General features: G+C 34.3%; 1 long non-coding RNA gene across 1 annotated transcript in view; it reads left to right on the plus strand.

Moving 5' to 3' along the window:
* Nucleotides 1-16444, plus strand: part of LOC131507075 (uncharacterized) — a 192984-nt gene extending 176540 nt beyond the window's left edge. The window contains exon 6 of the long non-coding RNA XR_009259307.1: nucleotides 14908-16444. This is a non-coding gene — a long non-coding RNA (uncharacterized LOC131507075). The remainder of the gene's footprint in view (nucleotides 1-14907) is intronic.
* The last annotated feature ends 317 nt before the right edge of the window (nucleotides 16445-16761 follow it).

The raw sequence follows: 16761 nt of genomic DNA on the forward strand, positions 1-16761 counted from the left end.
GTTAATATTCTTCTCATACTTACCATATTTTTTTGTAAAGAAATAAAATTATACAAATATGTTTAATGTTATCTTATCCCCTTTACCCTTCTCAGAGGTCACCATTGTCCTGAGTTGAAGCCATACTTCTATTCATTTTTTCTATAATTACTATATTTAAAATAGCATATATTATTATTATTATTATTATTATTAACATATATATTATTATTTGGGGATATTTTAATATTTAATACATATTATCTTAATTTATGCATCTTTTTGTAATTAATATTATTTAATTCATCACTATTCTTTCCAGATCTATGTTGACAGATACACAGATACAAATATTTCAACTCTTATAAATTATTCCATTGTATGATTCAATTATAATTTTGTATCCATTCCCATATTGGTGGTCATTTGGGTTGTTTCTAACTTGTATATACTGTCAACAATACTGCAGTGAATATCTTTTCTTCATGACCTAAATTTTCTCTAGAATATATATGTTTTTATTGTATATATGTATACATACACAGACACACAAATTTAATAATATTTAATGCATGCAGAATTGTTTGTTAAGGACAGACATATTTTCATCTTTATAGTTATTTCTAATTTCTTTTTCAAATTGATTGTACAAATTCACAGCCCACATGTATAAAAGTTTCATATTCTCACTCACACTTCCTACTTGTTGTTTTTAACTGTGTTTTGCCTTCAAACCTTCAGGTAGGTCCCTACCTGAAAATTGTTTTTCAAGTTTTCTTCTATAAAATCAAGCTATTCTTAGCTGTAGAAATTGTCTGTAATTAAAATGATAAACTAAACTCAAATTACTTAGCTTTCCCATTTAATAAGGGAAAAAGCAATACAAATAAACAACATCAAAATTATATTTTGAACTATCTAAATCTCTATTTATACATCATGAAGACTCTTCTAAGGTGTATTGGCTTACTGCATATTCAACCAGTCAACTAACAATATTTATTGAGGGGCACCTGGGTGGCTCAGTCAGTTAAATGTACAACTTCAGCTTAGGTCATGATCTCATGGTTAGTGAGTTCGAGCCCAGCATTGGGCTCTGTGCTGACAGCTTGGAGCCTGGAGTCTGCTTCAGATTCTGTGTCTACCTCTCTCTGCCACTTCCCTGCTCATGTTCTCTCTCTCTCTCTGTCAAAGAATAAATAAACATTAAAATTTTTTTTTAAATTTCTTGAGAACTCTTAATTTTTGTTCCAAAATTTTGGTGGTGTATGGGAAAAGAAAAAGTTCCTGGTCCTTATTCTTAATATGATGTAGTTAGTCTAGTATCTGAAATAGTGAACTGTAAACTAAGCAGCTATGTATGGAAAGAGTGGAAAGCCAGTCTGTGCTTAGCAATATTTTAGAATCTACGATCCTTAGGAGGAAAAAATTTTAAAAAAGTATATCATACAATTAAGTCTGAAATTAAGTACTGTAAGTTCAATTCCTGATTCTACCAACTCCTAGGTGTGTAACCTTGGGCAAATTCCTTAACCTCTCTGTGCTTTACTTTCTGCATCTGTAAAATTGGTATGCTTTGTGTAACTATTACAAAAAACTGAATGAGTTAATACATGGAATGTATTGACACTGGCATCTCACACATAGTAAGTGCTATAAAATGCTATTACAGAATTTTTTAGTAAAATACTAACTAGCTTAAGAAATCACACTATTTCAGAGTTTAATAGCTCCCTCTTCATCTGTAACTTCACTACAACCCACTGTCCAGTAGATCTTCTAAAAATATAACTCCAGTAACTACTGACCACCACCTCTATCTTAGCCACCCATCATCACGGAACTGGTTAAAATTTCTTATTTCTTCTCATTGCACTTTGAGTAAAAATTCAAATTCCTGTGACCTAGAGACCCTCTGTGATCAGGACTTTGACTACCTTCTCAAACTCACTGCCTCTTCAGTCTTTAGCTCACAGGTTCCAGTGGGTCTCTTGTCATTTGAAGGCCTCTCAGGCTTCTGAGGCCATGCCCTGGCGACTCCTTCAGCTTTTTTCCTGGATGTACACTTGGTTTGTTCCCTCACAGTCTTAAGGACTCAGATCAAATGCTACTCCTGCAGAAAGACTTCTCCTGATCAACCTACTTAAGGTACCCCCACTCCCTTGCCTTATTAGATATCCTTAATGTATAGTCTGTTAATATAATACACTTTCGTAAACATTGTTATGTATCAATTCTAACTTATAGATATATTCTTATTTTTATTTATAGATAAATATTTAGACCCAGGAAACATTAGCTGAAAATTGCACTAAAAATTGCGTATTAAGATCTATTAATATGCCCAACAGCTATTTCAACAGGCCCAGGAGTGAATGAACACTGTATAATTTTTTTTAAAAAACAGAAATAAAAGGGAGCACCTGGCTGGCTCAGTGATCTTGGTGTTGTAATTTCAAATCCCATGGTGCATGTAAAGATTACTTAAAAATAAAATCTTAAAAAAAAAAAAAAAAAAAAGAATAGTACCCAAAGCACATTATCTCATTCACTGCAGAATTTCTTTGGCAAAATTTAATGTCTCCTACAATATAGAGACAGGTTGCTTGGTGTTTTTTTTTTTTTTTATTATTATTATTATTATTATTTTTTTTTTTAATTTTTTTTTTCAACGTTTTTTTTTTATTTTTTATTTTTGGGACAGAGAGAGACAGAGCATGAACGGGGGAGGGGCAGAGAGAGAGGGAGACACAGAATCGGAAACAGGCTCCAGGCTCCGAGCCATCAACCCAGAGCCTGACGCGGGGCTCAAACTCACGGACCGCGAGATTGTGACCTGGCTGAAGTCGGACGCTTAACCGACTGCGCCACCCAGGCGCCCCAGTATTTTTTTTTTTATTATTTTTTTTTCAACATTTTTTATTTATTTTTGGGACAGAGAGAGACAGAGCATGAACGGGGGAGGGGCAGTGAGAGAGGGAGACACAGAATCGCTGACGTCGGACGCTTAACCGACTGCGCCACCCAGGCGCCCTGCTTGGTGTTTTCTAAAGGTTATCAATTATGTCAAACAAGATTTCCAGATGTCTTTATTATACATTTTACAGATTCTAATAGCACAATAAGTAACACAGTTATAAGCTTATTTTTCAGTTTGATTTTGAGCATCTGATTTTTCTATAATTAAATTTTTAATTCCAGACATGTTATATTTATTTCTTCCAAAAATCATTCTTCATTCCTATACATATAAAAATTTGACATATACATATAAAATTATTATACAGTGAGATGTCATGTTTCCTTTAAAATATATAAACTAACTGTAGATTTTTAACACTGAAGTTTCTATTTTTCTTATAATTAGGCTATTATATAAGTATCTAAATAATTCACAGACCTTTTTTTCAAAGAAACAAGGCCCAGATTGTACATTCTATGAACCTGATGAATTTATAGTCCTCTAAGGGCTCATCATTTTATTCATAACTGATTATGGACTATCATATGGAATTACCCTGGAATTTCAAAGAGATGCTTAAGAAATTGGCAACTTATTAGCTCAGACTCCATAGGTTGTGGAACTACATTTTAAAGACTATTAATACCCCAGTTATTTGGGTGTATGGTATATTAAGTTTTAATTTACTTTAAAGTAAAACAACAAGAAAGCAAAACATTTATTTTAATTACAAAAGAGCTAAATTGTATTTGTATTCATTTTCTATCATTTTAAGGCCAAAAGAATCTTTCATGAGGAAAATATTCAAATTACCATAAGCTTACATATTTTGTTTATAGCTATAAATTAAATATCAACTACAAGCAAACTGCATTTTAAACATTAATTAAAAATTGCAGACTTATGGAGGATGGCAGAAAGGGCTCCAAGTTAATTTAGCTGTTTTAATTCAATCTGACTGACTTAATTATGCTGCTATACTTGGTTGAAACAGAAAATTTTTTTTTCTTTTGATGAATTTAAAATATATGAAACTTCACTATTTTTTCCTGAAATAATGGCACAATTCAAAGTAGGTTTTAAATATTATTGACATGTTATGTAAAAATGCAGAATCATGATGTAATTCATCTGTTAAATGTCACCATATATTCATTTAATTTATATTTATTTATTTTTTTTATTTATTTTATTTTTTTTAACATTTATTTATTTTTGAGACAGAGAGAGACAGAGCAGGAACGGGGGAGGGGCAGAGAGAGAGGGAGACACAGAATCAGAAGCAGGCTCCAGGCTCTGGGCCATCAGCCCAGAGCCTGACGCGGGGCTCGAACTCACGGACCGCAAGATCGTGACCTGAGCCGAAGTTGGATGCTCAACCGACTGAGCCACGCAGGCGCCCCCATTTAATTTATATTTATAAACAATTTTCTCCAGGTTGTAAATTAAGGATTCTTGTGGCTCACAGAAGGTCTATGCTAAGACACAATGAATGAAAAATAGTAATGTTTGCATCAAATATTTATTTTCCAAATTTGGACAAGATTTTGTTCATGTTCCTTTCTGTTTTATTTGTTGGCCACATTGAGAGGCTCTACACAGAAACCTATTTTATCTTGGGTTAGACCAAGAGGATGGTCAAGCATTTTAGGTTGCTTATTCCCATCTTTTCTTACCCTTCCAAAAACCAAGTTTCATTTGCCCACCAGTGATACTTAGTTTTCAATAATTCAGGTCTCAGAGGCAAAATATCCAAGATTGCTAATGCTGACCCATGCTTGTGTGTCAATTATGGGTTGCAGGCAAGAATTATTTTACCATATTAATTGTTGTTGATAACTTTTCTGGTTCAGAGCATAAGTTGGTGGAAAAAATAGCTAACATTTGGTAGTGTCAAGCTTAACTGCAAACTCCACCACAGGCAGTGCCTGGGCTTACAATTTATTTTATTTATTTAGTTATTTATTTTTTCAATATATGAAATTTATTGTCAAATTGGTTTCCATACAACACCCAGTGCTCATCCCAACAGGTGCCCTCCTCAATACCCATCACCCACCTTCTCCTCCCTCCCAACCCCCATCAGCCCCCAGTTTGTTCTCAGTTTTTAAGAGTCTCTTATGCTTTGGCTCTCTCCCACTCTAACCTCTTTTTTTTTTCCTTCCCCTCCCCCATGGGTTCCTGTTAAGTTTCTCAAGATCCACATAAGAGTGAAACCATATGGTATCTGTCTTTCTCTGTATGGCTTATTTCACTTAGCATCACACTCTCCAGTTCCATCCACGTTGCTACAAAGGGCCATATTTCATTCTTTCTCCTTGCCACGTAGTACTCCATTGTGTATATAAACCACAATTTCTTTATCCATTCATCAGTTGATGGACATTTAGGCTCTTTCCATAATTTGGCTATTGTTGAGAGTGCTGCTATAAACATTGGGGTACAAGTGCCCCTATGCATCAGCACTCCTGTATCCCTTGGGTAAATTCCTAGCAGTGCTATTGCTGGGTCATAGGGTAGGTCTATTTTTAATTTTTTGAGGAACCTCCACACTGTTTTCCAGAGCGGCTGCATCAGTTTGGATTCTGGGCTTACAATTTAGAGATCTGCATTGAAATCAGATCAGTTCTAACTTTTAATGAATATCACATCTTTATAACACAACACAGGACAGTCAATTTGTAATTAGGACTTGCACGTAGTGAATTTTGGTCGCCTGGATCATCATACATTAGAATGATTACAATCATAGAGCCTTAAAGATGGAAGAAAATGTAAAAATTTTTCCTCATGGGGAGAAAACAAATTTCACCACAGCGAATGTTCCTGATTGATATAGCTTGTTAGCAGCAGATGAGAATAAAAACTTGACTTAGTTGACACTGAGGCCGAGGAACCCAAGACAATGTCAGCAACTTAAAAAATGACATTCATATATAAGGCCTTAATAACAGTTAATCATAAATGTTGATTCCATCTTTCTTACATGAATGTCTCTAATCAGATGACTGTAACCACATTCTCCTTTCCCGGCTTTGACATATCCATAAGTTATTTACTCATCAGATAAGCCCGGCCATGAATCTGATGAGAAGTGCCATAAAAGCACCATTAATTCACACTACACATTCCTCTTCTCTTTCACACCCATTGTCATTATCCTCCCACGACATTTAAACTAATTCTAATTGATGGATTCCATCAGCAAATTAAAAAACAATACTCTCTAGACTTCAGTGATGAAAAACATACAGAGGAAAACAATATGTTCTTTGGAAATGGAGCACTTTGTTATCTTTATGGTGCAGAGTGAAAGACAAATTAAGGGAAGAACGCTGTGCAAGCCATTTTTATTGCTTTTATGATAATAAGAAGATAGTCCTTATTCGTTTTGATTGGGTGGTACAAATACATTGTCCTGCTACAATGTATTGATTTGGTTAAAAATCAGTGGATGCCTGATTGAAAACTTACAGGTGTTTCCTTCTGATAGTTTACATTTGCAATTTAAATTGCATTTATAAGCTTAAAAGCTCATCCACAACTACTGTGTTCACCTCTCTAAAGAACAACTTACATTTCATGAAGTAATTTCTTTATTAGCATTCAGTTGTAATTCATACAATAATCTTTTTTGATAAGGAGGTAGGTGCCATTTATTGTGAAGAAGAGTAGAATGAACAACTGATTACAAAGTAGTATTTACTGGAGACAAGGGAGAAATTACAACAATATTTTCCATGTTCTTAAATTTTGAAATGAAAATCAAACCTTTCCATTGTGATATTTAGGGTGTAAATAGAAGCAATCCTTGTTTCTATGTAAGCTTCCCTTTGTGTTACTTCCCTGTCTGAAATTAAGATTTAAGGTGTAATTTCAGCAGAATTACTCAAGAAATCCATTTATAAAGATGATTCCTTGCAAAACACAAAAAATATCAAAGAGTTTCCAGATAGTCTCTCAGCCCGAGATGGCATTGGATGTTAAAGCAACTTCCACTCTTCTTGAACCAAGCTGCCACAGTGACTTTTTACTGAAACCATCTTTAATCTACCTCCATAATCCTTCTCTAACACTGGAGATATTTCTACTGAATGCTGAAAAGTACTTCTCATGGTTGCTTCAAGTTCTAGCATTGGTTGGAAAACACCATTGTAAGACTAAAGGATGTACCTTTAAACTCTATGTTGTTGCCCAGAGTTGGATGTCTATGACTTATCACTAATATCTTCTCATCAGTAGTAGAGATATAATAATATGATAATTTAATAATGAGATAATAATGATGCATAAACAGTGCAACCTTTATATCTTTCTTTGGAGGTGCTTTCACCAAGAGAGCAGAAATTTTCTTCCCAAGATAATTCAAAATAATCCTGATCTCTTTAATCTCTGGTTATTTTGTTGGTTGTATAGTATCCTTATTTCAACTGAAGAACAAAACCCTGCATCCTCTTTCTAAAGCCATTGATTTTTGTTTGAAAAAAGAAGTTCAGGGTGGCAACCAGCAATCCTCAAAGTTTCTTCCATTTTTATGCCAGAGACATGTGCACATTTTAACTTGAATGGCAGGATTCTGTAGCTATTGATAGAAATTGTAAATATGAAGCAGGGGTGAGCAAAGAGTGCAAAAATTATTTTCTAAGTTTTTTGCTTATCTTTGCTTATATAAAGAAGTTGAGTTATCACTACAGGTGGGATCATAATTTGTTTATGGTTGGCAAGTGGTAACACTTCTTAATTGTAATCCTCATCAACCTCAATTTCCATCTCTCATATTCATTATGAGGCTTTTAGATCAGAAGCATTCCTTTCTGGGGCACCTGGGTGGCTCAGTCGGTTAAGCACCCAGGTCTTTTTTTTCTTAAGTTTATTTATTTTTTAGAGAGAGATAGAGAGAGACAGAGAGACAGAGAGAGAGAGCACACAAGCAAGAAAGGAGCACAGAGAGGCAGAGACACAGAATTTGAAGCAGGCTCCAGGTTCTGAGCTATCAGCACAGAGCCTGACACACATCTCGAGCTCACCAGCAGTGAGATCATGACCTAAGCCAAAGTCCTAACGGACTGAGCCACCCAGGTGCCCCAAGCACCCAGCTCTTGATCTCATTTCAGGCCATTATCTCATGGTTCATGAGATTGAACCCCAGCCCTACCTTGGGCTCTGTGCTGACAATGTAGCATCTGCATGGGATTCTCTGAATCTCTCTCTGCCCTTCTCCATGTGTGCACACATGAACACATGCATGTGTGTGCTCTCTCTCAAAATAAATAAATAAACTAAAAAAAAAAAAAGCAATCCTATCTACCTCAAGCATGTGTTACTACCAAATGTCACTTCATGATGCTTATTTCTGTGAAACATTTCATAGTAAAAATCAACCTGAATGTTGCAGTTTACTAGAATCTTCAAAGATCCAGATCACTCATGCTTTATGGGGGAGTTACCAGAATTTCCAAGTTCACATTCAAAGGTATGGCAAAATATAATCAAGATACTTTGTTAAATTATAGATCATCAGAAAATAGTGATATAAATACTATCTTTTTGAGTATTCTCATTTAGATCACTTCCCTCTAAAGTGAGATCTTGTTTCCTGTATCCCTCTTGAGGGCTTGGATTACTTAAAAATCACTGTTTTATCACTGGTACTCCCAGATAAGAAAAAAACAGCCCAATGAGATGAAATTTCTGACAATGAAAATACGGAGACCTGTAGTTAATTTTTAAACCTACGACAAATTATTTAAAAATTGCACTCATTGTGAAGAGATCTGGTGTTTACTTCTTTACATAAGTTCCCATAAAGTGTCATGTCATAAGAGAAGAGAGTGACATAAATGTTCAAGTTATTTTGAGGAGAATTAAAGCACGAATGAAATCATGAGACAAGGCAGAGAGCACACATTCCCATTCCTGATTCAGCCCACACTGCAAATAATAGAGCAGTGCTTATCTTTTGATTTCTGAATGGAGTTTTACTGGCCACAAATAGCCTAGAATAAGAAGTTAGATAGGTGACAGGCTAAATCCCAGAAACTGAACTGACACAGCTCCAACAATCAACTTCCATCAATCAGTGACCCCAACCTATTCATAAAGAATGTAATACTTTCAGTTTCAACAGTCTTATGGACCTGAGACTCTCAAGCTTTATGCAACATGTATTAAACGTCTTACCTTTAGGTAGTCTTTGTTCCAACTTGGTTGTTATATAGGAAACTAAATTCTTTTAAAAATCAAGGGGAATCACAAAGTACTCAAAGGATAGCTATTAACAACCCAAGTCTGCACCAAATAGTTTACAATTGTGAGAATTACCAGCAGCCATTCAAGAAATTTGAAAGAATGCCAGTGGGTTGCTAATTCAGAGGCACAAGTGTCATTTTTTGATAAAATGTTTCACAAGATCATAGAGGGTTTTAAAACTTCCAAGTTGCCCAGGCATTGAGACTTCAGCTCGAGTGTATCAAAGGCTGAAACAGCAGAGCTCGGAGCCTGGCAGTGAGAAAAGTTGGTAGTTTCAAGTTACAACTGAGATTAAAAACTACAAATGTGCGATTTAATTTTAGTAGCATATTAATATTTTACAAAGGCTCTCTAGCACTATTTTTTAAAGACAAATTCCAATAAGTGAAGGCCCTTCCCTGTCTTCTTCATCTTAGAATTCCAAGACCACTCATGACCACTGTGACACCAAACAGCAATTTTTTTTTTCCCTTGGAATAGCACAGCAGGTCAGACAAACTCTAGGGCAGAAATCTGTTTCCACTGGTTTCTCCTGCTGAGGAGAGTAAGTGTAGGGCACAGACAGAACGATAGGAATGCAACCCATGCCTCATCCCCACCAGTCAGCCTAAGGAAAGAATCACTAAGAGATACATTGAAGGCCGTGGCGCCAGGCTTTGTCAATGCCCTTGGACTCCATCTCCAACAGACTCAGAGCATCACTTATATAAAAACATACAAGAGATGAGAAAGGGAGAACTCCAAAGTATGCATTAAGTATTATTCCTTTTGGGAAAAGTTATTAATATAATTGGAAGACTGTATGTGTTATTGAAAAACAAACATGGAATATTTAAACTTCATCGTATAACATACAATGTGGGTTGGCTGATTGCTTCCGTATTTTAGCTTATTCTTACTTATATAAACAAAGTGACTTAAAAATAAATCATGTTTCTCTAGATACTTAAGTAAATATGTTAATTCTTATAAATTTTTTGAGAACTACTGTGTGCTTAGTATATTTCTTACAAATATTGAATCATTCCAGGGCTCATTCCTAGGATTTCTCTTTCTACAGTGTCTTCTTCTCTGTCCTTCTATTACACATTTGGCTCTTGTTCATCATCCTGTCTTTTATGACCTTGACATTTTGTAGTTGGAACACTCTGCCACCAGATCTTGGCTGGCTCCTTGCTATTCAGTTCTTGACCCAACCTTCATCTAATAAGCATGAGTCACAGTGACTGGACCTGGTGATAAAACAGTGAATGAAGGCTAACTTTTGTCCTTGAGGGGCATATGATCTATAATCTGTATGGTTGAGTTTTGACTTAGAGAAGTGTTTAGACAATAAAATATATCTCAAAATGGTGTTCTTTGAGAAAGAATAAAAGATTATTTACACAATTAAATAAATATTATATCCTACTAAGAACAAGTTATCCTTAACATGCTTTATCTTACAGCTCCATATCACAAGTGAATGAGAGAGCGAGAAAGAGAGAGAGAATGAGAGACTGAGTGGGGGCTGGGGGGAGTAAGGATCTCATTTCCATTATAAATGTCATGCAGCCTCAAGTTGCCCTGGAAAATATGAAATATTTTGAAACATGCTCTGTTGTGAAACTAGGCAAAGGTAAGCAGGAGATATCTGGAGCCAAAAACTATGAAATATTCCAAGATTTGAGTTTATAGTATTAATTAGTATTTTAGTCAACCAAAGAAAATTGTCATTTTAACTTAACTAATTCCCAGCCTTGTTAATTAACAGACTCTACTACTAGAACATTCATTTTCACGTGGATTGTGTTACAATGTGTATTGTGTGTGTGTGTGTGATTGTGTGTACACTAATGTAGGAAAGTTTTGGCAAGTAGAGTGAAGGATATAAAATATACATGTATATAAAATAACATATATTTATCTCATGGCAGGAAGACCACATTTGCAATACCACCAATATCCAATTCATAGCATAGTTTCTGGTTCCCATGAATCTTAATAAATAGCTGTTAAATGTGTAAATAAGTAATAGCTGAGAAATTCAAATTTATACATAACATTTGATGTATTTCATATTTCAAAATGCACTGGCTTTACATTGGTTTCAAATACAAAGCAAAAATGTATTAAAGAAGACACATATTAAAAAAGATGTCTCTTAAAGACCTATATAGGTAAGGAGGAAAGATATTTACTATAAATAGTGATGATAAGGTAATTGTTATTAGTAGATAGATAGATAGATACATAGATAGATAGATGTGGGTGTAAATATAGGTATGGCAGTTTTGGAATACAAATAGATATGAATAAAGAAGAGCAAATGATATATCAGCACAACCATTAGATACGAAGAAAGAGAGAAAGGGAGAGAGAGAGAGAGAGAGAGAGAGGGAAAGCACACACTCCATGATTGTAAGAATATTTAATTCTTGTGTACATAAATGTCTCATTTCATAATTTGATCATTTGATCTCAGGATTTTTAGAAAACAAAACTATTAGGGCAGACTTCTGCTTCAGAAAGATGGAGCAGATATATTTTTTGATACTTCTCCTGCTAAGAACAGCTACAAGCCATGAATAATATATATAAAAGAAATATTAAAATAAATCAATAAAAATCTATAAGATTAAAAGAAGAATGGAGATCTACTAGAGACCTCTTGATCCATGAAACAACATAGTTATGACTCTCTGGGTTTTATTTTTGCCTTAAATATTCCAGACTTTGAGCACAAGAAGGCAGAAACTCAGAAACACCAATAGGAGTAGACCAAAAAAAACCCAAAAAAACAAAAAAACAAAAACCAAACTAAACATGCAACCACCATATGTCCTAACAATTGTATTCTTAGGCATGTATCCCAGAAAAATTAAAAGTTTTTTTTACAAAGAAAAACTAGATACAAGTATTTATATCAACTTAATCTGTAATAGACAAAACTTGAAACAGTTCTGGTGTTTTCCAATGGGTGAGTAAACTGTGGTAGATCCATACCAAGGAATAATACTCTACCAAAAGAAAAAAGAATGAAGAATGTTCATTGATACATCCAAAACCTAGTTGAATTTCCAGAATTGTGCTAGTGAAGGAGCTAAAGCAAAAAGTTACATACTGTATGGTTCAATTCATAGAACATTCTTCAAGTGACAACATTTTAGAAATAAGTACAAATTAGTAATTGACAGAGACATGGGGGCTATGATGGAGGGAAGGAAGTGGTATGCTTTAAAATTATAACATGAGAGATTATTGTTTCAAGGAAAATGTTTTTGTCTTCACTGAATGTGTCAATATCCTAGTTGTGACACTGCACTATAGTTTTGCAACATGGTACCACCTAGGTAACAAACTGGACAAAGTCAGTTTCTCTGTATGAAATCTCTGGGATTTTTCTGTATTATTTCTTACCATTGCATGTGAATTTACAATTATCTCAAAATGAAAAGATTAATCAAAAGCAAGTTTAAAAATATCAATGGTTAATTTAATGTGCAAACTTGACTGAGTCTCAAGGTGCTCAGACATTTGACCAAACATTATTCTGGGTATTTCTGTGTGTCTTGGGATGAAATTAACATTTGAATAGATAGACTGAGTAAAGCAAATTTCAGTCCGTAATGTGAGTGGGCCTCATTCAAACAACTGAAGAACTAATAGAGGAAAAAAGCTGAGTAAGAGGAAACTCCCCCCTGCCTGACCACATTTGCAATACCACCAATATCCAATTCATAGCATAGTTTCTGGTTCCCATGAATCTTAATAAATAGCTGTTAAATGTGTAAATAAGTAATAGCTGAGAAATTTTCTGGCCTTGGGTGTGGGATTGAAACATCAAGTCTTCTTGGATGGAAAGCCTATTGGTGTTCAGACTGGAACTACACATTTGTTCTCCCAGGTCTCCAGTTGGCTTACTGCAGGTCTTAGGACTTCTCAGCCTCCATAATTGTATGAACTATCATTATTATATACATATTAATATCAGTTTCATTTCTCTGGAGAACCCTAATATAAAAAATATTAGAAGACTATTTCAAGTACATAACTTAGGTGTGGAAAAGAATTCTGTGTATCATATTTTGTTGACTCTTACATAGAAAAAAAGGAGAAATTAGAACATTCTCTTTAGTTTAAATATTGCACATGGGTGTGTATAAAACTTAGTGACAAATGTTGGCCGTATGGAAGTAGAGGCAGGTAACAAAAAGTGGGACAATTTCAATTAAAATACACACCTATAGAAACTTAATACACAAAAAGGGCAGTTGATCTTTCTTAAATAAATGCCTGTGTTCATTACCTATTCAGATCAGCATGTGGTAATTTTTATTTGTCAGTGAAAATCAATCAACCTGCACTTAAAAAAAAAAGGTAGACTATTTTGGGTCATCAGTATGATTCAAGTGGTATTCTATTTTAGAAAAGTCATTTCTTTTTAAAGATGTTTTTAATATTCATGATTTGAACATTTAATTATGGTTGGTATTAAATAAAAAGAATGAGAGCACATTTTGACTTGCAAAGTTTGTAATTCACTAAGAATTCATTAGGCCATCCTCAGCAGCTTAGGAGTCAATCTTCAGTTTTTTGAAATTCAGGAAAAGCATATTCAGCTATAGATAAATCTAATTGTAAAACTTTATGGAAGTTTTTTTTTTTTTTTTTCAGTAAGACGATACTATAAACTACAGCTGTACCAAAATAAGCCCAATTTCCACTTTGGCGCTGTTTTTATTCCTTATGGAAAATTTAAATCAAACCTTCACACATAATTTCCATATTAATCGTAAGATGCCCAACTCAGATTGTCTCAAAACATATTACTTCAAGATAAAAGGGATTTCAAAGTTACAGAGATTCTACTTCAAACCTAACACCACTATCTACCATGGCCATCATCACCACAGTAACACAATTACTCTTCACTTTGCGTGTCTATAACATGCCAGACCATTTATATGTAGTATTTTATTTTACCCTTATAATAATTCAGAGATGAAGCTATAGCTGGTTTCATTTTACAGATATGGAATCAGGTTCAAATTTGTTGTGCCTGGACAGTTGCCTAAACTTTGTTTTCATTTCCTCACTAATAAAATAGGGAAAACTATACCTACCTCACTGTCTTATGAATTTGAAGCAAGATATAAATGTGATATATTAAATTCAGTGCCTTAAATAATGTGATCATTAGATAATGTGATAACCTTTCCATTTTCATGAAAATCCTATCCAGGTTTACATCATTCACAGAAATAAGTCAGGATCTGCTTATAAAACCTGGAAAGGAGTTAGAGCATCCAAGATGAAGCAGGTCAAGGTTAAATGTTTACAGATATAGATTATTTGACTGAATCATCTTCACATGCAACAATATTTCTTACTTTTTTTCAGGATATGTAGAAAATAAGCTTTCCATTCAGGATTTTTACAGGCAGAGGAAGTTTGTTTCTTATGGTATACCATCTGTAAGGAGTGGTTAACAAGAAATGGCATTGTGCCTTTCACATTTGTCAAATTAAAAATAAAGTTAAAGTTTTGAATTCATATTAAGATAAAATAAAATTTTTAAGCTTCCTAAGATTCAAATCAAAAGGCTTTTCATGCTTTAACATTCGGAGCAGCACTAAATGACTCCCTTGGGCTTATTGCTAATTTTAAAGCTATTAGACATAAGGGCTGGATTTCAAGGGAGGTATGGTACTGAATTCATTCTTTTTCCTTTCCAGAGGGAAACCCATGAGGCTTCAAGATTTAAAGTCAGTAAGCTCAACAGACCATGACAAGACTTGAATCTTCTTGATAAATACAAAAACACATTAAGAAGCTGTTTGATGGGGCTGTGTCGGGAATGGCTTTGAGCGAAACTTTGATTATCTAAGACATCTAATTCCTAAACAAATAAAAATATCTTTTATGTATCTCAATATTTTGAAACATTGTATTATAAAGATAGCTTAGGAACATGGTGAAAGATATTTTCAGAGTCATGTAGCCATATCTTTAATTACTGGTATTCTGTATAACACTATGTATCACTATCTAATGATTTGATGTTATGCAAGTTTTGGTATCATTATTTTTCTACAAGATTGGATAACCAGTATGTGACTTTTGATCTTAACAAATAATTTAAATAACTTTTCTATAATATCGTATAATTATGCTTACAAAATCACACATGATGTATTATGGATGAGGCAACACACATTTTGAGGCAACACACATTTTGCTGTAAATTCTTATTAATATAATAGAAGTCACAGTAATTTGAAATAAAAATTAATATCTCTACCCAAAGATAATTAATAAGATTTTTTTACTTATAATAATTAATTTTGTATGTCTTTCAAAGTACAGTTATTTCATTTCAGATAAAATGGCCAAAAAGGCAGTTTAATCACATAATTAAGTAAAGAATGGGGTTTGTGAATCAAGCAACACGAGCTAACAAGAATCTAAACTATTTTGTGACCCGCCTCCCCATCTTGCCTCTCTGGAGATTTCAGATAACGTCTGTCTGCTAAATTTGTACTGGAAATCCTCACAATTAGATGACATAAGGAATATTCTAAGTAATGTGAATTATCTTTGTCACCATAGATTCTATCTGCTTCTAGAACATATAGACACTAGAATAGACTGATCATGGCAAATTCAGCTATGGAATGGCCAAAAAAACAAAGAAACCAAAAACCTTCCACACAGAAATAAAACCATACTGAAGCCAAAATAAAACTGAAAAAGACAGTAACATTCGATTTTGAAAAACTATTGAGCATTTCCTCTTAGGTAGTCATTGCGTTTACAAGGCCACCAGAGTGCTACTGGCTCCATTATCTTAATTTTCTCATAGCAATGATTCATTCACATTTCCTTGTTCAATCCTCTTAGATGAATGGCATGAACCAGAGAGATGCCCTGAAGTGTGATTAGGAAAACTTTAGCCCACAAAACATAGTTAGACATTTCTTGAAGGATTGAACTCATGTCTTCTGGTCTCCTTAATATCAGGTTCCAAAGAACCTTCATAACTGGCCAAATATTACCATTCTACAAAGTTAATTAAGCTATTATATCCTTCAAGACCTTAAAAGGACTCTTTATGGCTTCAACCCTCAAAGTCCTCTATATTTAATAACAAATTTTAAGAACATTGTGTGCACGGAAATTCCCATTTAATTCTGACAAGTGAGACACTTCATTCTAGGTTCGTGCCAGATAAAAGGCAGATCACAATAAGAAATGTTTTTCTTTCAGAGGAAAATACTTCTTATGCTAGGCAATATCTTGTTGGTGAGCCTTTATTTTCTTTACTTCTTTTAAAAAAAATTTTTTTTAAACATTTATTTATTTTTGAGACAGAGATAGAGCATGAACGGGGGAGGGTCAGAGAGAGAGAGAGGGAGACACAGAATCGGAAACAGGCTCCAGGCTCTGAGCTGTCAGCACAGAGCCCCATGCGGGGCTTGAACTCACGAACAGCGAGATCATGACCTGAGCTGAAGTCGGACGCTTAACCGACTGAGCCACCCAGGCGCCCCTTAAAAAATTTTTAAATGTTTATTTTTGAGAGGTAGAGA

Source organism: Neofelis nebulosa, chromosome 3 (assembly GCF_028018385.1).
Source record: "Neofelis nebulosa isolate mNeoNeb1 chromosome 3, mNeoNeb1.pri, whole genome shotgun sequence".
NCBI classification, from domain to species: domain Eukaryota; kingdom Metazoa; phylum Chordata; class Mammalia; order Carnivora; family Felidae; genus Neofelis; species Neofelis nebulosa.